The 22,343-nt window shown below is 35.7% G+C and overlaps 1 non-coding gene across 1 annotated transcript; it reads left to right on the top strand.

Moving 5' to 3' along the window:
- The first annotated feature begins 20,073 nt into the window (after nucleotides 1-20,073).
- Nucleotides 20,074-20,178, top strand: LOC144457282 (U6 spliceosomal RNA). Its single transcript, XR_013486600.1, has one exon. It is a non-coding gene; the product is annotated as a U6 spliceosomal RNA (small nuclear RNA).
- Nucleotides 20,179-22,343: the final 2,165 nt, after the last annotated feature.

The following is a 22,343-nucleotide window of genomic DNA, read 5'->3' as shown; positions in this document are numbered from 1 at the left end:
TAAGATCAAAGCTATCAGTAGATCAAGAAAAATTGATGATTATGGAAAGATCTTTAGATTTGGCAGTTAAGATATTGGTATATATAGCAACTTTTTTTTTTGGCTAGGCAATAGGGTTAAGTGACTTGCCCAGGGTCACACAGCTAGTAAGTGTTATGTGTCTGAGGCCGGATTTGAAATCAGGTCCTCCTGAATTCAGGCCAGCACTTTATCTACTGTGCCACCTAGTTGCCCCTGTATAGCAACTTTTGAGAAAAGCTTCAGCTGAGCATGAGGTCAAAAGTCATATTACAGGGGGTTAAAAAGGAAAGTGAGAGGGAGCAAATGGAGGCTGGCTGATAGCAGAGATAGTATGATAGCAGAGATGTAACATCTAGTGAAAATTTTTAAGGAGGAGCAACTTGGGAAGAATTATAGAATAACACTGAGGATAAGCATTTGTAGGATAAAAGAGAAGATGAATGAGATGAATGACAGTGTGGGGGCACATGTAGAGGATTCAGTCTTATCAAGAAGATCCATCTCTTACATACATACATAGGAATAAGGAGGAAAATTATGGGGAACAATCTGAAGGGATTATAAAAAGAGGATCAAAGGTAAATGATGAAATAGGAGAAAAGAGGGAATTTTAGGAGAATATGATTCTGGGGGTAAAGTTTGAGGGGAGGATATCAGCTGAAGTGGTGGTGTACAGAACAAGGTTTGGAGAAAGAAGCGAAAGTTTGAAACAGCCATTTTGGTGAATGAGATAGAGAATAAGCTTCTTCCAAATAGAAATTGTTTCGTTTATTGTATTTGTATCCCAAGTTCTTAGCATTGTGCATGGCACAGATGGAGAATTTCATTAATGCTTATTAATTGACTGATTTTAAGGCAAAAAGGATGTGAGATACAATCTTGAGCCCCACTACTTACACACATCCTTGTGGAAGTCACTTAAACCCTCTGAGCCTCAGTTTTCTCTTCTGCTAAATGAAGGGGAAAGGACTAGATGTTTTCTGAGGTTCCTTTCAGCTCTAAATCTATTTTCCTTCATAATTTCCATATTTTTCCTCTAGTTAATCTGGTGGTCAATTAGTACTCTATTCCATGAGAGAGAGGAAAAAAAAACCTGACCATGAATTCTAATAGCCTGCTATTCTTGTCACTTAACAATACAGACTATTCCTACTGCATAATAAGAAGCCAAACTCTGAGATTTCAAAGCCACATTTCTTCTCCCACAACTACTGGTCAATTTTTAAAACTGGAAAATGCCCCAACCTTCTATAGCACAGGAGTTATCAATTTAATCTACAGACTGGTGTGAAGGGGAACGCAAATAAAGGCTACATAAAGCTAATATTCATTAAAATACATGTTAGCTAGAAGTCAAAAATGATTTTTAAGTCAAATAACTTAAAACAGCTTTCCTTCTTTGACCATAATTGGCCTTTCAACCCCTGACAGGGAAGCTGTTAGGGTTTACATTTTTACTGGGTAAAATAAATTATTTGTTATATGTTGCATTTGTAATCATACTTTTCCCTATTACAAATGTCTCTGCGATGATCATTGTTAAGTAGAATTTTAAATGTTTCATTCTCCTGTTGATATTCTTAAATCAATCTGTGGGGGATAGGGAGAATCAAGCTAAAAGAATTAAATTGTCTCTTCCTTTGAATACATTCTGTTGGTGTAATCCATAAAAACAATGAGTGGTAAAAATTTAAACCTCAAAAACTATTCCCAGAAGCATTGGCTAGCTCTTCCATTTTCTCTTCCATTTATGTAGTTAGACTGAAGTAGAAATTCTGTAATCAAAAGGATTACGTACTGCGCAGATTCAATTTAGGTCCAGATCTCAAGATATAATGACACGTACTCAGGGTAAACTTAACAAATAATCACATTTATTTACAATGATTAATAATGATTAAAAACCACACAAGCAATAAAGGTAAGAATAACATTCGATGCCATAAGTAATAATCAACATAAAGGAAAGTAGGAATAAGAAAAGAGAGGATACACACTCACTGACCAGGTGAGCTCAAATACCTAATAGACGAGGGAGACTGGAGAATGGCCAAAAGGTCTGGTCAGAGAGGCCAACAGAGCAGCGTCCCACTCTGACTCAACAGAAGCTGCACACACAGTCCACTTCTGAACACAACAGAGATTCGGCGTCTCTATCTCTGACATCAAAGTCTCCAAAATCTCCCTTTCCAATGACCCTTTTTATATCCATATAAAGCAGGGAAAACCAATCTTGATATTTTGTTTTGTGTACGTCTCCTTGGTGAGTTCTCAGATCCAGAGTATGTACATATTCTAACAATGGTTGGAGCCTGATCAGAGCTCCAACTACCTGTTTGTTGTGTAATTGTCCAAGGAGTGATCAATTCCTTGGACAATTACACGCTTTTCTCAAGAAAAATGTTCCTTGAGATAAATTGGTTTCCCAGGTAACATCGTTTAGTTGTTACTTAATGTTCCAGTCTCCTTGATCCTGGCCACATTTTGATGACTCCATTTTATCTTTGTCAGGTCATGAGGCAGTTACACCATTAGGTCATAAGATGGTTACACAGGGGGCTGGGGAGGATCTATCCTCCTCAGTTTCCCTTACAAATGCCTAAGAGAATTCATACTTTCTCAAGTCATTCCTCCTTCACTCCTTCAGAGATCAGTGTCTCCATCATGGTAGGGTTATCACTCCAGCAAGGCAGCTCTTAACCTCTCCCCATCCAAGCAGACAGTTTTATCAGCTACTGTGGCCAAAAATATCAATCACCTAATGATCAACTCTAGTGGTACATCTTCCTGCTATCAGCTAGATTGGTCCTTAGACCTATGCTTAAAGCTTTTCCAGTTTGGTCAGATATGCCAGAGATTCAGTTCCTCTGGCAAAGCCTTTGAAAAGCAAGGCCCACTGACATAACATGATGAGGCACATGAAAAAAGAACATCCATAAAGGCTTTTTTCCTACCATATTGTATAAGCTATTTTTCCAGTCTTCCATTCTGGCTCTATACTTCAATGTTCCTCCTTAAAATACAAGGAGCTAATTTAATCCAGATACTAGACTTCTAAAATAAGGACAATTACAAATAATCTGAACCCATATGTCTATGTTAAGCCCCACTATGGCCCAATAAAATACCTAAAATCTCTAGCATGTGGAACCAGGTGATGAAAATGGGATAAAAGGGACATGGAAAAAGGAGGATTTCTATAATTTTAGATTTTTTATGAAATAAAGACCTTTGGTAATCAAAATTTTGGAAATCAATATAAGTGTATCAGATACCCTTGAAGACCCGTGGTTAGAATACATTTATCTAAACTGTCTCTTTGCACACTATATTTACAAAGTGTGTATACAGTTGAACACATGACTTTAACTTCCTTTTCTTTATTTTACTTACTTGTACATATATAGACATATATGCATATGTGTGTGTGTGTGTGTGTGTGTGTGTGTGTGTGTGTGTGTGTGTGTGTGTAGGCATCTGGGTGGCACAGTAGATAGAGTGCTGGACCTAGAATCAGGAAGACTCATCTTCCTGAATTCAAATCTTGGCCTCAGACACTTACTAGCTGTGTGACCCTGGACAAGTCATTTAACCCTGTTTGCCTCAGTTTCTCATCTGTCAAATGAGCTGAAGAAGGAAATAGCAAGCCGTTCCAGTATCTCTGCCAAGAAAACCCCAAATGGGGTCACAGAGAGTTGGGCATTACATATGTATAAACTAGAACAGTTTGCTTACAGATGTAGAATCATAGTGCATATGGTTTTGTGTGTGCGTGTTTTGTCTGCCCTTCTACAGAGTTAATATCGTGTTGTAGGGGGAAAGAAACCTGAATATGAAGCCAGAAGGTTTTAATCCCAGCCCTGACACTTATTAGCAATGTGATGTTAGGCAAGCTACTTCATTGCACTGGTCCTCATATTCTTTATCTGTAAAAGGATTAGATGGTCTCTCAGGTAGCTTTAAATTCTGACATAATCACAGAAGTGAAGAATAGGACGAAACTTACAAGTTCCTCTTTTTCAACTGATACCTGTACAAAAATCTCTTCTAGAGCATTCTTAAAACAGTTGCTGACCAGCCACCACTTCAAGACCACTTCCCATCTCCCCCAGGCAACCCAGAATTAAAGCCCATTTTTGGTAGGCTCTGTTACAAAGGTATTTCTTCCCTCTCTTACATCAATCCGTTTGCCTGACACTTCTAACCCATTACTCCTAATTCTGTCTCGTGAAGTCAAGTAGGCATGTAATCCTTCTACCAAGAAAGCCCTCCATGATCATCAATTTTTTCAAGCAATCTTCATATGATAAATATTCCAGTCTTCTCGCCATCATTAAATAATCTATGACCTCCGATCATCTATGATCTCCCTAACAAGTAAAGCCTAGAACTAAACAAAGTTCTCCAGATACGGCTTGACCAGAACATGTTATAATGGAACTATCATCTCCCTCTTTTAATGCTGCCTAGAGATAGCACCTTTTGGGGTTGCTTTGATCTAGTGCTGGCTCAAATTGAGCTTGCAGTCCACTAACATCAACAGATCTTTTTTCATTGAAACTGCAATTTGATTATTCCCTTCTTTTCCTATACCTGCAACACTGATTTTCCTTATTCTAAGTGTCAGACTTCAGATTTGTCCCTATTAAGTTTCACTTTATCCCATTACAAACTGAATTCCTCAAGGACAGAGACTGCTTTTCATTTTGTCTTCCTATTCTAAACATACCACAATATCTTGCCAGATACTGAGGGAGATACAAAGGTGGACCAGGTACTTAATAAATGTTTATTGAACTTAATTTAATTATTCAATTTGGTCCAGCCTTCCAGTCTGTCGAAGTCTTTTTAGATCATGACTCTTAATTGAACAGTTAGCTATGGCTTCCAGCTTCCTGTCAATGGCAAATTTTATAGTTACGCTGTCTATGTCTTCAAGTCACTGATGAAAAAAATTATAAAAATAATACATTTTTAAATCAGTTTATGGTTCTACATTATTTCTTCATTACTAAAACTATTATTACTTCGTAGAGAGTTTAGTACAGCTATCAACCAGAGTTAACTAGTTTAGTTCTCCAAGTTGCCAAAATCTTTGGAGAAAAATCTATCACAGACTGATGTGAGCACAGTGATGGTACTTTCAGGAGCTGATTATAAGAAGAACAAGTGTGGAGTTGCCTAAAAAACACATCCCTGGAGAAAATTTTGTTGAGAGCAAGATGGGAAAAATAAGGTTGTAGCTATGTCAATGATAGAGAATAAAAAAGACTGGGGCCATCGCTAGGGAGGCACCAGGCACAGGGCAAATCACACTAGAGGGAGTATTCCTGACTGAATGACTGACTGACACAACTCCCCTGCCTCCCAAAATATGAATGTCCAAGTGATATTTGACTAAAATAAACCTCAAGGGCATCTTTTCAGTGGAAAAGAAAAGATGTTAAATTTTTGCATGTAATATGTGTGTATACTGTATATACACTATATATATATGTATATGTATATATATATATATATATATATATATATATATATACACACACACACATATATATTTCTTAAACATAAACTGTATAAAACATAATTTCATAGTTCCTTATACAAGCCTCCTTTTGGATCTTTGTATATTGAACAATTTTTATTTTTAGGATTACTAAGTTCAAAATTTTAAAAGAGGTTATATTTTTAATAGGTCATATCTAGTTGCACTCTTGCCTAAAAGCAAAGCTTCAAGAATTGCTTTGTGGCATGTTTTCGTTGGAGAAGAGGGTAAGGGGAAGGATTTATATGATACAAATCCTTTCAAAAAGAGGATCTCATAACAAAGTTAGCTTCTTTAATTCATTAGAGTCATTATTCTTAATCATTAGTTCTAACAATAGCCAGAAAGAACACCAAGCACTACACTGCACTTTATGATTTGTAAAGTATTTTACAAATATTAGCTTACTTGATCCTATATAGCGTTCTGATATGGTCTAATAGTACTTTGTAATGATTCTTTATATTCCTACATCTAATTCAACAAAACACTACTAGGCCTCTACAAAGTATTTTCTACTTAACAAAGTACACGAGCACCCCAGATCTAGATATAAGGTGATATCTAGAACTAGGTGGATCTATATCTGAGTACTATAGATGCATAAAGTAAGGCCCAGAGATGGGAGATAACTTTCCCACAACCAAACAGCTGCATCACTGACAAGAGGTGATCTAGCTTCTCTTTGAAAAATGTCCAGTGAAAGGGACCCCACTACTATCCAACCCAGTTCGTTCCACTTTTGAATGGCTCTAATTTTTAAAATGTTTTTCCTTAATTGATCCTAAATCGGCCTTTCATTCACTTCCACCTATTGTTCTAATTCTGTCTTCTGAGAACAAACAGAGCAAGTCTAGCCCTGCTTCCACATAACAGTCTGTCACATACTTGAAAATTATTATTGTGTCACCTTCAGGCTTATCTTCTCCAAGCTAAACAAGTGCAGTTCCTTAAATTCAACCTTCTATTGCATGCTCTCCAATACTCTCACCACCTTGGCTGCCTTTTTCTGGATTCGATCTGACTTATGAATGTCTTGCCTGAAAGATGGAACCCACTTTTTTTTTTAATATTTCTTATCACAGTTTCTTTTGTAGTTATTTATGTATGTCTATCTTTCGTACTGAATTATACGTTCATTGACAGCAGGAACTCCTGCCTTATTTAACTTTCTATCCCTATAGCAACTGCCACAGGGACTTCCACAATCCAAACTAGATCTTAAATGGATGGTTTTTTGATTACTACAAATTATCATGCATGACTTTATAACCTCAACACTTAGCACAATAGGTGCCATATAGTAGGTGCTTAATAAATGCTTTTTGATCAACCAATTTATGAAAAGTTGACCCTGAAGAAATGGTAAATGGTAAATTTTTAAGGGGAGACATGTGGAAATTAGGGCATTCATTGTTCCATCATTACAATCCTAGACTCAATTCCAGTCAATAAAAAGGTTTGCTGATATCATGGTAGATTTATGATATTCCAGTCTTATTCTTGATCACTTGGCTAACTAGAAATTTCCTTGACCTATAGAAGTTAGGAAATTAGGAGTTAGGAGAAGTTAGGAAAACCCATCTCATAAAGCCTGCCATAAAAATAATTCCCTCACACACTTGTTACCCCAAAAATTTTACAGAAAATTCCTTTATAAGCAAAATGAGAACACTGGAAAGCAAGGACAGAAAATTGTACATCCAAAGGCATCACTGTGAGATCAGAAGAAAGGCACATGGGATTTAGACTCAAAAAACTTGGGCTCTAGTCCCAGGTCTAATAAATGGTTCACCATTTTCTATGTGTGGCTTTGAATAAGTCACTTCTACACTCTGAGTCTCAATTTCTTCATCTGTAAAATAAGGCGATTAAGACATTATCCCTCCTAGGAGTATTTGTGTTTTAAAAGAGGGGAGGTAGAGAGAGGGGAGTACCTAACATATTCAGTAAGAACCTCCTTCTCATAAAGGATCAAGAATCAAAGGATCATTGATTTAGAGCTGAACGACAATTACCTGTAATAAGTCAACCAATGGACTGTGTTCAACGCTTCATTTTGAAGCTAATAAAACTGAGGCCCAGAGAAGCTGAGAGATTTGTCCATGGTCACATAGGTAGGAGCAGACAGAGACAGGTCTTGAATCCAAGACCTCAATACAGAGTTCTTTTGTTCCAACCTATTCTATTGGGCCACAGGAATCTGTAGTAATTGTAAAAATGGCCCAAACAACTGGATCAACTACACTGGCTCAGGTCTGCCACTGTGTAAAATGTAGCCTAATTTCCTATTTATATATTCATAGTAGACATCACATATTAATTTTTCTTCAGGTCAAAGAAACATTTCTGGCATAGTACATGAATTTAAACACTAAGGTGAATTTTATAAAGTATAAATAATAAAAAGGTCTCTGCAACTAGGAAAAGATTAACATTGATGAGAGAACAAGAGAGACTGTATTTGTTTCTTCCAGAAGCCACACAAAGAGATAATTGTGCTAAATGTTCCCTGAACATAACCAGTCTGGATGAAAATGACTGCTTCTGTACCCTCCCCTGCTGCTCTGATACTGAGCCTCAGATTTTGCAGACAAAGCTCTTTTGCCTTCTGCTTAAAATTCTGCTGGAATATTTAAACTTGATGTATCCTCTGAGTTATCTCTTCCCAGTATGGTGACCTTTCAATGTCTGGCATGTTTGGGTTATTGCAACCTCAACAGGGGACTTCTGTTACTTTAATTTTAGTTGTAGGATTAATTGTTCTCTGTCATTACTAAATAATATCAACAGCAGGAATTAAAGCCCCAATTCTCACCACACTCACTCTACATCTCTACCCACCAAACATGTTCAATTTAGAAGTAGGAAAAGCTACTAGACATCCACCTTAAGAGGTCAAAGGTAAAAAGAATAGTTCCATATACATCAAAATATTCACAGCAGCAGTTTTTGTGGTAGTAAAAGAAAACTGTCCATTGATTGACCAGCTGGGCAAAAACCACTAACATTTAAAAGCCACTTTAAAGTGAAGCAAGTTGTACACATGAGTTTCTTTGAGCTTGACGATATCTTTGTGAGGTAGGTACTATGGGTATTAGTATGCCCATTTTACCCATGAGGAAACTAAAATTCAGAGAATTCAAATGAGTCCTCTGATTGTCTCATAGATAGTCATCACCATTGATTGGTAGGACTCATCCATTCTTTCTTGACTCCAAATTTAGAACACTATTACGCTACACTAAATCAAGAAATGTGGGAAATTTGAAGAAACAGGGAAAGACTTGTCCAAATTGATTAATAGTGAAAAGGAGCAGAACCAGAAAAATATATACAATAACTACAACAAAGTAAATGAAAAGGCAAATAAGCTATGACTAATTATGTAAGGAAATGATAAAGGAGTTCTTCAGTCAACTTGATGAAGCTACAGTATTGAACCATTAGGACTTTTGATAACATTTCCCTATGTGGGGTGTGGCCATAACCATTAACCCCTTGTTTAGAGAACTAAAGATATCTGATCAAGCTTCAATAATAAGGGTGTCCTCACCAAGATGAATTGGCTGACCCAAACTCTTGGCAGGATGGACTCTTGTGTGAGAAGACTTCTGTGTGTGCTTGGGAGCTGACAGCTCTACTAAGCCTTTTCTCCTTTTGTTACTGTATACCCATTTTATATTGCAGGTGTTCTTGATCTTTTTTGTTTCATGGAACCCTTTGGCAGATACCTAGTGAAAACAATGTTAGCACCTCTCAGAATAATGAGTTTTTTAAATTCATAATTGAATTCAGCTAAGGCTGAATTTCTCTATATATCACTGTGGAATAAGAAAGGAACTTACTGGAATGTCAAGGTGTTGTCTGTCTATCAATTCCAAGTGTATTTCCCTTCTAGAGAAAGTACAACCTTCAGGTAGGGGCTGAGATTGCAACTATGTATATCCCTACAGAAAGTGTAATTCACTAGAACATTAGGAGGTTGCCAAACTAGTTCATTCCCTTCACAGGAGTGTCCAAACCATGGGATGGTAGTAAGTTTGGAGGACATTAGGACTGTGAAAAAAAGTAGAACTAAGTAGAAAGAGAATTTTATCAAGTATTTGTGGATTATTGAGAATCCTTTATGTAGCTTCTACATTCCTCATGGACTCCCAGGAATCTTGTGAATTTTCTCCATTACCTATGGGATTAAATAAAGGCTGTCCCATGCTTGATAAGTATGGTGTTACCTTGAATACTTGGATAGGATTACAAAGGGAGTCTTTTACTCATATCTGTGGACATCTAAACTTGATGAATATTCAGAGATTTTTCCAGAGTAAACTATGAGGGCATCATAAGCCAAAGATTTATTGATATCTTGGAGGTTGCCCCAATATTGGAGCCAATTTTTGTGAGCCGAATACCCAGGGGTTCTGGATGATAGCTTACAGTTGTGATGACCCATCTTTGTTCTAAAAGCAAAAGATAGTGCAGGCTGGGAATGTGCTTGGAAAGTATCCCAGGTAACACTATGTTAGCAGTATAACTGACATCTGGATCATGTCCTATTTTCTGGAAGCCTACAGAAAAGCAGAGTATCACCATATTAAATAACCAGTAAAAGAACCTTACCTATGTACCTGACCAGATCATTCTTTCTAATATGCTTACAATAGCCACCAGCTCCAACAAACCACATGAATTCAGGTGGCTGAACAATAAGGAAAACCTTATAGGCCAGGGTTCAATATTGATTTAGGGCTGATATCAAATATTGTTCCAAATTATTAGAAAATTATAGGAAACTCACTGACCCTTCCCCCACTCCATATCTGGGAAATTATCTAGTTCATTCCAGCACTCTGTATGTACGAAAGCAATCAACTTTTCTGTGGTCACATGGTTTATTGAACATAGTAAAATAAGACTGCCAAGAAACTGTCAAGCACTCCACTTTTATGAAGTGCTCTGCTAATGCATCTCTAAAGCACTTCCTACTGTTTACCTTACCAGTTCCTTGGGGTTCCTGGGTGATGGCTCTGTATCATCTGCTCCCACACATAGAGAGAAGAAAAGAAAAACAAGGGAGAGGTAAGGGGGTGTTATCCAATTTCCCAGCTCTGGGACTCAGAATTTAAACAGGAAAAGAAGGTCAGTATGGGGAAAGAAGTTGGCACTAACTTATCTCTCCTGGGCATTTCAGAAGAGTTGACAGTCTCCTGCATTCTGGACACACTCTGAATCTAGCCCCCTCCATCTGCTGCTCCTAGTTGGTCCACTTCCTCATTACTGCTTCAAACAAATGTCCTCATCACAAAATCAGAGGGTCAGACTTAGGTTGCTACTACGGCCCATAGCCTAGCTTCAGTCATCCCAGTGACAGCTTGGTCATAGTGGTTGGAACCACATCTTTATTAAAGCACTTATAAGAATTCTCTACTGACAAAGGGTATGAGTGTGAGTTGATTATGTTGGGATGATCTCCAAAAAAAATGAAGATATATGGAAGATGAATTCACCATGAGAAGGAAATTATCTGGGAAAATTTTCTCACAAAAAGGAGGGACACAAGGAAGATCTTTTAAAATGAAAAGGAAAATAAGCGTGGGCAATGCTTGAGCTTTTCTCTCATTGGAACTGATTCAAAGAGAGAAGAATATATATATTCACATTCATTTTGGTATAGAACTCTATCTTACTCAACAGGGATGCAGAAGGGGATATAAGAAAAACAGGGAGAGGGACGATAAAAGGGAGTGTGAATCAAGAGAAGCAATGGTCAGAAGAAAAACACATTTTTGAGAAGGGAGAGAGAGAAGGATTAATAGAAGAAAAAAGGATGGAGGGAAATGCAGAGTTAGGAATCATAACTGTGAATATAAATGGGTTTAACTCACCCATAAAGCAGAAGCAGATAATAGAAGAAATTATTAGAAACTAAAATCCAACAATATGTTATTTATAAGAAACACACTTGAAGCAGAAAGACACATAAAGAGTTTAAAAAAGGTGTTGAAGCAGAATCTATTATGCTTCAGCTGAGATTTTAAAAAAGAATAAGGGGTGGTAATCATGACCTTAGACAAAGCAAAAGCAGAAATAGACATAATTTTAAAAGATAAGCAGGGAAACTACATTTTGCTTGAAGGTACAATAAACAATGAAGTAATATCAATACTAAATGTATATGCAGAAAAGAACAGAGCATCCAAATTTTTAAAGAAAAATTTAAATGCAGTACAGGAAGAAATAAATAGTAAAACTGTACTATTAAGGGACCTCCACTTTCTCCTCTCAGAACTAGATAAATCTAACCATAAAAATAATAAGAAAGAAGTTGAGAAGATGAATAGAATTTTAGAAAATCTAGACAGGATAGCCTTCTGGAAAAAACTAAGTGAGAACAGAAAAGAGTACACCTTTTTCTCAACTGTATATGACATCTTCATAAAAATCAAGCATGTATTAGGGCATAAAAATCTTACAAACAAAAGCAGAAATGTTAAAATGTTTCTTTTCAGACCACAATGCAATAAAAATTATATTCACTAGGGTGCCCTGGAAGCTCAGATTAAAAATTACTTGGAAACTAAGTAATCTAATTTTTAAAAATGAGTATGTCAAAGAACAAATCAAAGGAACAATCAATAATTTCATTAAAGAGAATGACAACAATGGGACAACATACCAGATTTTTTGAGATGCAGCCAAAGCAGTACTTAAGGGAAATGTTATCTCTCTAAATGCTTACATTGATGTGAGAGGGAGAGAGAGAGAGAGAGAGAGAGAGAGAGAGAGAGAGAGAGAGAGAGAGAGAGAGAGAGAGAGAGAGGGAGAGAGACAGAGGGAGGGAGAAATTGGGCATGCAATTTAAAAAGAAAACTAGGAAAAAACATTAAAAATCCCCAGTTAAATACCAAAATAAAAATCCTGAAAAATTAAAGAAGAGATTAATAAAACTGAAAGAAAAAAAACTAAGAACTGGTTTTATGAAAAATCCAATAAAATAGATAAATCATTGCCTAATTTGATTTTTGAAAAGAAAGAAAACCAAATTACCAGTATCAAAAATGAAAAGGGTAAATTAAAGCAATTATTAGGAGTTATTTTGCACAATTATATGACAATAAACTGACAATCTAAGTGAAATGGATGAATATGTACAAAAATATAAATTATCCAGATTAACAAAAGATGAAGTAGAATCATTAAATAACCCTATGTTAGAAAAATAAATTGACCAAAATACAAATGAGCTCCTTAAGAAAAATTCTCCAGGACCAGATGGATTTACAAGTGAACTCTATGCAAAATCTAAAGAACAACTAATTCCAATACTATAGAAACCATTTGAAAAATAGGTAAAGAAGGAGTCCTACCAAATTTGTTCTATGACACAAATATGGTTTTAATACCTAAACCAGGGACAGCAAAAACAGAGAAGGAAAACAATAAGCCAATTTCCTTAATGAACATCAATGCAAAAAAAAAAAATTAATAAAGTACTAGCAAGGAGATTACAGCAATGTGTCACAAATATCTTACACTATGACCAGGTGGAATTTATACAAAGAATGCAAGGCTGGTTCAATATGGGGGAAACTACAAACGTAATTGACCACATCAATAACAAAAACAACAAAAATAATATGATTATCTCAATAGTCACAGAAAAAAACTTTTGATAAAATACAATACCAATTCCTGTAAAAAAAAAAAAACTAGAAAGCATAGGAATAAATGGAGCTTTTCTGAAGATGATAAATAATATATATTTAAAACCATCAGCAAGCATTGTCTGTAACGGGGATAAACTAGAAGTCTTTACAATAAGATCAAGGATGAAGCAAGGATTCCAATATTACCATTAATATTCAATATTGTAATAGAAATGCTAGCTACAGCAACAAGAAAAAAGAATTAAAGGTAATGAGGGAAAAAAACTATCACTCTTTGCAGATGACATGGTGGTATATTTAGCAAGAATTATACTATACCTAGAGAATTAAAAAACTAATTTAAACAATCAACAACTTTAGCAAAGTTGTAGGATACAAAGTAAACTCATATAAATCATCAGAATTACTATGTATTACCAACAAAACTCAGCAGGAAGAGATAGAAAGAGAAATTCCCTTTAAAAGAACTGCAGACAGTATATAATATTTGGGAGTCTACTTGGCAAGACCAACCCAGAAACTATATGAACACAATTACAAAACACTTTTCATACAAATAAAGACAAATCTAAACAACTGTAGAAGTATTAACTGTTCATAAGCAGACCAAGCCAATATAATAAAAATGACATTTCTATCAAAATTAGTTTACTTATTCAGGACCATATCAGTCAAACTTCTAAAGAATTATTTTATGGAACTAGAAAGAATAATGACAAAATTCATATGAAAGAACAAAAGGTCAAGAATATCAAGAGAGTCAATTTTTTAAATGTGAAAGAAAGTATACTGTCAGTATTAGATTTCAAACTATATTAAAAATCGATAATCATCAGAACTATGTGGCACTGGCTAAGAAATAAAGTGGTGGATCAGTGGAATACATTTGGTACACAATACACAATAGTAAATGATCATAGTAATCCATCATTTGATAAACCTGAAGATCCATGCTTTGAGGCAAGAACTCACTATTTGATAAAAATCACTGGGAAAACTATAAAGCAGTTTGGCTGAAACTAAGCATAGACCAGCATTTCACACCAAATACAAAGATAAGGTCAAAAAGGGTACATGATTTAACATAAATCATACCATTAGCAAATTAGGATAGCATGGAACATTTTGCTTGTCAGATCTATGGATAATGGAAGAGGTTTTTTTTTTTAATAATAAAGAGATAGAGGGTATCACAGGAGAAAAGGGAATACTTTTGATTACATGTAATTTAAAAGTTTTGCACAAACAAAACCAATGAGGCCAAAATTAGAAGAAAAGCAGGAAAGTTGGGGGAAGTGAGAATTTGCACCAAGTTTCTCTGATAAACGCCTAATTTCTCAAATATATAGGAAACTTACCCAAATTCATAAAAATAAGAGTCATTCTCCAATTGATAAATAGTCAAAGAATATGAACAACCAGTTTTCAGAAGAAGAAATTAAAGCTGCATGGTCATAGGAATAAATACTCTATATCACTATTGATCAGAGAAATGCAAATTAAAACAACTCTGAGGTACCACCTCACACCTACAAAATTGGCTAACATGACATAAAAGGAAAATGGCAAATGCTGGAGGGGGTACGGAAAAACACTAATGTTCTTTTGATGGAGTTCTGAACTGGTCCAACCATTCTGGAGAACAATTTGGAGCTATGCCCAAAAGGCTTTAAAACTGTGCATACCCTTTAACCCAGCAACACCACTACTAAGTCTGTATCCCACAGAGATCAAAGGAAAAAGATAGATAGATAGATAGATAGATAGATAGATAGATAGATAGATAGATAGATACATACATACAGCTCTTTTGGTGGTAGCAAAGAATTGGAAATTGAGAGGATTCCCATTGATCAAGGAATGGTTGAACAAGATGTAGTATATTGTTGTGATGTGATACTGTTGTGCTATAAGAAATGACAAGAAAGATGGTATCAGAAAAACCTGTTATGACTTACATGAACCGATGCAAAGAGAAGGTAGCAGAATCAGAACATCATATACAGTAATAGCAATACTGTAATAGTGATCAACTGTGAAAGCTTTAGCTACTCTGATCAATACAATGATGCAAGAAAATTTCAAAGGACCCATGATGAAAATACTGAAAAAAGATTGAAGCTTCTTTTGAATTGTCCTGGAGTATTTCTGTGCCATAAGAAACAAGCAATATGAAGACTTTAGAGGAAAAAAAAAGAGAATTACATGAACTGGTGAAGAATAAAGTGATCAGAACCAGGAAAATATAGATACATTGACTACATCATTGTAACCAGAACCTCCAACCCAAACTCAGAGGTCATGCCCTGAAAAAGTTAAACTGCTCAGCTTTGGAATTCCTACCATGGAGTCATACTATCCAGATTGGAGAGAGTCCCTTAAGTTAAGCCAGTCTCTTCTCCCCCTAACATGCTTCACCTTGACCATTTTCTTGGCCTATCCACCATACATCCCCACTTGGTTCCCACCTTCTGCCCTGGAAACCATAATAAAACCAGCATTACCTTTGTTTCTGGTAAGGGTATATCAATAAACAACCCTATTGCTCCATTCAACATCCATGTGACTTCCCAAACTAAAACACTTTTCCCTGGCCACCACTAACATATATGTATCCTCCCTATTAGAATATAAGCTCCAGTGACTAACTCACTTTGGTGTATACATCCCCAGCACTTAACATAATGCTCATTGCACATAGTAAGGACTTGAAAAATACTGTTTCAGGGCTGCTAGGTGGTGCAGTAGATAGAGCTCCAGCCTTGAAGTCAGGAGGATCTGAGTTGAAATCCAGCCTGAGACACTTGACATGTACTAGCTGTGTGACCTTGGGTTAGTCACTTAACCCAAACTGCCTCACCAAAAAGTAAAAAAAAAAAAAATACTGCTTCATTCATTTGTTTGTTTATGTATATGGATATTCTTTCTCTTCATTCCAACAGGGAAGGACTATAGAAGGACACAAGCATTTATTAAGTGCCTAATATATGCCAGGCATTGTACTAAGTGCTTTACAAATATTATCTAAGATGATCCTCTGGATATGAAATATGGCTTATATTCTCAGCGTATTTTGGAGGGTTTTGCTTAGCTATTTCTTCTTTGATACAATTAGAGGCTTACTTGCTAGAGGGAGATATAGATTAAAAAATGAACATGATAGAAAAACAAAGAACTCATTGACCATCATTTTCAGACAGCAAGCAGCCCTTGCCAAAAAGCATTCAGACTAATTTCTTTTTAAAAACTCAGAAATATGGATTAAGTGGCCCTTAAACTATTCATAATCAGTAGAATACAACTCTTGAGGCAAAGTAACATTTCCATTTCTTTCTTTGTGTCCTCCTGCCTAGTAAAATTGCAAGGCATTCCTCTCCAGGTTTCATCCCAGACTATCTAGATTTTGTCCGCCCTGTCATAGAAGCCTTCTCACAATGAAAGTCCACTCTGTCTCTGTGGCTTCTTGACCCTGAAGGTTAATTTCACCCATAGATACAGTGAAATGGTACAGTGGGTAGAGCGCTGAGCCCTGTGTCAGGAAGATCTGAGTTCAAACTCAGTCTCAAATACTTACCACTTGTGTGACCCTGGTTGCAAGTCACTTAACCTCTGTCTGCCATGGTTATGAATGCCTCAGTTGTAAAATGGGGATTTGTGGGTTGTGGTGAGGATCAAATGAGATCATATTTGTAATGGACTTAGCACAGTGCCTAGCACACAGTTGGTGATTAATAAATACTTGTTCCCTGCCCCACACATACTGGAAATACACTCAACCTCTTGAGCTCCATCCTCTAATTGGTTAAGTCCTCCCAGAACCTCCATATTTTGGGAAAGCGCCCAGTTAGCCATGTCTTCATTCTTTTCTAGGCTGTAATCTTGAGTCTCCAGAATTTCTCCTGCATGCTATACCATCCCTATCCTCTCTACACCTTTTAGCTTCCTTTATGTGTTGTCTTCCATCATTAGAATGATGCAGAAGATCTGTGTTGGAGTCAGATGAATGCTTCACGGGGTTCTTAAATTTTCTGAGTGATCATCTACACCTCAAAAATGGACAAACTGTAAATCAAACTTTATTGTTGTATTGATTATCTAAAGTTAAGAAAGTGATGGAGGCAATGGTAATAATGCAGATTAAACTTAAAGTATGCTATGGGTACAGTTGTTTTTTTTTTAATAGTGCTGGTTGTTAAATGTTTTACCAGCATATCCCTGGCAGGTACTGTTCTTTCTGCTTATATTTGTTATTTCCCATGCTTAGCACAGTGCCTGGTACATAAGTGTTTAAGAAATATGTGTTGACTGACTATTAACCACATAATAAATTTTTGTTGAATTGAAGAGCTTAAAAATTAAGATGAAAAATGCAAAAAAGAGTCCACTTTTAATAATTTATACTAAAACATCACATCATTATAAAACAATTTTTGAAGACTTTTTATAAGTCTTTTATAAAATGAAAAATCATATCAGCAGAACCAAGAGAATGATTTTATGCAATAACAACAGTGTAAAGACCAACAATTTTGAAAGATAAAGAACTCTTATCAACACAATGACCATCTGTGATTCCAGAGAACAGATGATAAAGCATGTAATCTACCTCCTAATAGAAAAGTGATAGATTTAGGAAGCAGAATAAGACATATATTTTTAACACAGTAAAGGAGAGAATTTGTTTTGCTTAACCTCATATTAATTACAAGGAATTTTTTTTTATTTCCAATGGAGTAGGGGGGAATAGAGAAAATATTTCTTAAATTTTTTAATGAAATTTTATTTTAAAAAATAAAATAATCTTCTATGATCTTCAGGATGTCAGACACTCCAACCTAATTAGAATAAGAATTGTTTTTTTCTCCTAATACGGAAAGCTTTAACCCTTATATCACAACTAACTCATAAAGGGGAAGGCTTAATATTATTACAGTAAAACCTTGACTATCTGTATTTATTAGCTAATGAAATCACTTTAGCTGGCCAGGTTTTTAGGAAAGTTGAAGATCATTTTTTTTATAGCTTTAAACAGTAACCTTTCCAAAATGTCTCACATACTTTAGAGCAGGAGTGGGGAACCTGCAGTCTGGAGGCCATATGTGGTCTACAGCCTAGGTCCTAGAGCACCACATGTGGCCTCAAGGGTGCAGGTTCCCCACTCCTGCTTTAGAGTGTCTCACACATGTAGTGTGTGATGGGATAGGTGCTGAAAGGCATACAAGTAAATCCATATAGAAGAATTATGACCTGAAATCCTCATAAATACTTGTCCCTCCCTTATAAAATATAGTACATTAAACATAATTAACCTCTCTTGAAGATTCAGGGTCATTATTATTAATGATAATAATAATAACTAGCATTTATTTAGCATTATGTGCCACGCACTGTGCTGTGTTTTATAATTATTATCTCATTTGATGCTTACAAAAACCCTGGGAATTAGGTGCTATTATTATCCCCATTATACAGATGAGGAAAGTGAAACAAGCAAAGGTTAAGTGACTTGCCTAGGATCACACAGCTATAAAGTACTTGAAACTAGATTTGAGCTTGGGTCTTCCTAACTCCAAACCCAGCACTCTGTCCACTGTGCCTCTTAGCTGTACCATGCTACAAGTAATGCCTGATCATTACTAAAGGCAATAGGGTTATTTCCCCCTACACTAAATAGTGTTAGTTTACCGTACTTTTTTGGTTCTTGTTTTTGCTCATTATACTTTTCTATTCTCTCCCTTGCCATCAAACTATCAGTTGAAGCCTTTTGCTCTCATAAGTATGCTCCCCAATAATGAGTTTTTCTCTGTATTTGTTACTTTTAATCCATTGTGGATTTGGAAAACCAAACTAGTTAAAACCGAGGGAGACAAATTCCTGAAATTTATAATGTACTGAGGGTCGCATGTAGGAGCAAAGAACATTAGTTACGTACTTTAAGAAAATTCTCTTGGCCCCTTAGAAATCTTTTGTTTGTTTCATTTTTAGTTCTCACCTATGATCTGAGATTAAGATGACCCAATAGCTGAGGTGTTACTTACCTACTATTTGTATATTGAATTTTTATATAACATTTCATTTTATACTACTACCAACAGTATGAATATGTTAGGTCAGGTGTTAGTCCCTATTAATAGAGATGAACAAGAAGGTTAGTTTGGTTAGTTGAAAGGTCTTGGTCTTAGTCAAATAGCTGGCTAGCAACTGTAATTTCCTGATTCCAAACCATGAACCCTTTCTCATCCTTGTGATCCTACTCTGCATATCTATATGTTAATGTGGCTCTGCCATGAATTTCCTAGAATATGTGACCCTGTGAACAGATTTAGGCCACAGTCGACTATGGTGTGGAAAGGTGTTGAAGGGTGTACAAGTAAATCCATGCAAAAGTATTATGACCTGAAATCCCCATCGAGACTTGTCCCTTCAAGTTAAGGATGACAACATGTCTATATTACTCTTTTTTAGAATTGTTGCTGAGAGTTTCTTTGACTACCAAAAAGTCTTTTAGCATAAAGAAGGATTCTGGGGAATAACATGAAATAGAAAATGGGAGGTGAAACATCAGAGGAAGAAGTAGGGAGCAGGGGGGAAATTGATAGAAATGGGAAATGAAAGAGGACATATTTTGCAGACGCCCAGTTTTTCCCAGCATGTGATCTCACCAAGTTAAATTTAATTAAGGCAAAAATGCACATCATAAATTACATGAAAATTCATGAAAGATCAAGGCTAAAATCTCACAATTCAAAGAATAAGTTAGAAATCAGAACATTAGCTCTTGAAGTTATAGACATCTTGGTGCTAATTATGGCATATCTTGTGCTTTAAGAAACAAAATAATGCTTTCTTTGGTAGCAATACAATAAAATTGGAACAGTACAAAGGACGCTAGTGTGTTCTCTGCACAAGAATGACACACTAGTTTCTGAAGCCCTCTATATTTTTCAATGTTCAATTTATAATGTCATTATCAAAAAGCAAACAAACAACAACAAAAAAAAAGCAGGCACCACTTATACCAGAATCTCTGGCTACACGATATGAGACCTGGATGGATTGGACCAAGAGAGAAAAAGACCAAACTGGTTCTTCCTTTTGGCAAGAGATGCCCCTGAAAACCAGAGATTCACAGATGCCTTATCTTATGACTCACTCAATCCCTGGCCCAATAAACAGAGCTAAGGCAAGGTATTTGGCACTCTCTAGGCACAGTTTACAAATAAACTGTTTATGCCATCAAAGGCTTTGCACCTTTACAGTAAAAGCTTCAATTTCTCACAAAATAAATCCCTATTGATCAGAGAGCAGGATTCTCTGGAGGGAGGGAGGAAGGGAGGAAGGAAGGAAGAAACAAAGGAAGGAAGGAAAGAATGATGGAAGGAAGGGAAGAGGGAAGGAAGGAAGGAAAGGAATGGAAAGAAGGAAAGGAAAGAGAGGAATGATCAGTGAAATTAAATTGAACATGCATTTATTAAACATCTTATACTGTTCCAGGCATTCATTTATTTGTTATATTTAATCTCTAACACAACATGATTAGTTCTTTCCAAAATGAATATATGACAAAATTCACTATAATTTAATAATGTTGTGGCTAATGTGCTTTTTAAAAAGCTTTACTGAAGGCTTTTGTTTTTTTCTATCACATTCACTTCTGAATATATCCTTCCTCCTTTCCCCTACCTAGCAAGTCTGCCCTTATAACAATTACAGATTTTAGAGTTCAACAAATCCAATCGACACATCCACGGTATCTGACAGTATATTCGTGAGTCTATAGAACTCACTTCTCCAGTGAAAGGAGAGAAGCGTTTTATTGTTTCCTCTCCATAACCAAGGTTGTTCATAATAATTACATAGCATTCAGTTTCATTTCATTGTTCTTTCCATTAACATTGTAAAGGTTATTGTGTATATTGTTGCCCTGCTTCCACTGAATTCATTCTGCATTAATTCATGTGTCTTCCTTTGTTTGTCTGAATTCATCATGTTAAAAATTCTTTGTGTGTAATTATATTACATTCTTGTAACACAAGTTATTTAGCTAATCTGTAATCAATAGGTATCTACTTTATTTCCAATTATTTGCTACCACAGAGTGCTGTCATAAATATTTGGTATAGAAGGGACCTTTTTGTTGTTTCTTATCTAGGAGTATGTGTCTTTGAGTGAAATCTTTTGGTCAAAGTATATCAATATTTTAGTCACTTTTGTCACATAATTCCAGATTATTTTTGAAAATGATTGAACCAATTTACATCTCTACCAACAGTACACTGGTATGACCATTTTCTTAAAGCCCCTCCAGTATTGACTATTCCCGCTTTTTAAAAATCTTTCTCAATTTGCCAGATATTAGGTAAAACCTCAGTATTGTCTTAAAATTTATGCCTCTCATTACTGCTGATGTGAAGCAATGCTTCAGTCATCTGTTCATAGTTTCAAATTCTTTTTTTTTTTGGATAACTTCATTCATATCCATTGGCCACCTATCTATTAGAGAATGGCACAAGATCTTATATGTTTGTGTTAATTCCCTATGTATTTTTAACTGATATAGTGCTATAATGGCATTGCGTTGATCTCTCTGAACCTTACGGTTTTTACCTATAAAATAAGGAAGGTGCTATATAACATTTTAAATGGGAGTTGTAGTTATAATTCCCCATAGCAAATAATCCTTCCCCTCCCCCTTTCCAAAGAAAGGATGTTTTCTCCAATCTGTTTCCATGTGAAGAAAAAAATTGCAAAACTTGATCATGTGGTAAAGGTCACAGATGAAGAATAAAGCATAAATTAAGAGTATGAAAAACCAAATCTCAAGGCTAAGGCTAAAAAGAGGAACAGGTGTAGGAAATTGCTCTTTGACCAACCCTTCTCTACTACTGCACAGAATGTAATCACAAAGGGTTAATGAGGTATTAAAATGACTATAAAGATGTGTCCTTGCTCTGATCCTTTTATAAGAAGTGAACCTCTTTCTCTGTATGATTCAGAAGGGACAATTCCTTTGGCTGTCAATTGAGTGTCATGCCCTGAGTAAACTGTAAAAAAAAATAATAATAATTAATAAAGTTTTTGAGTTTGAAGAAGTACATACAGAATCAAAA

This window comes from Phascolarctos cinereus, unplaced genomic scaffold (assembly GCF_003287225.1).
Source record: "Phascolarctos cinereus isolate Bilbo 61053 unplaced genomic scaffold, phaCin_HiC Scaffold_4;HRSCAF=312, whole genome shotgun sequence".
Taxonomy (NCBI): domain Eukaryota; kingdom Metazoa; phylum Chordata; class Mammalia; order Diprotodontia; family Phascolarctidae; genus Phascolarctos; species Phascolarctos cinereus.
The sequence above is the reverse complement of the archived record's forward strand: the minus strand, read 5'-3'. Positions and strand labels throughout refer to the sequence as shown.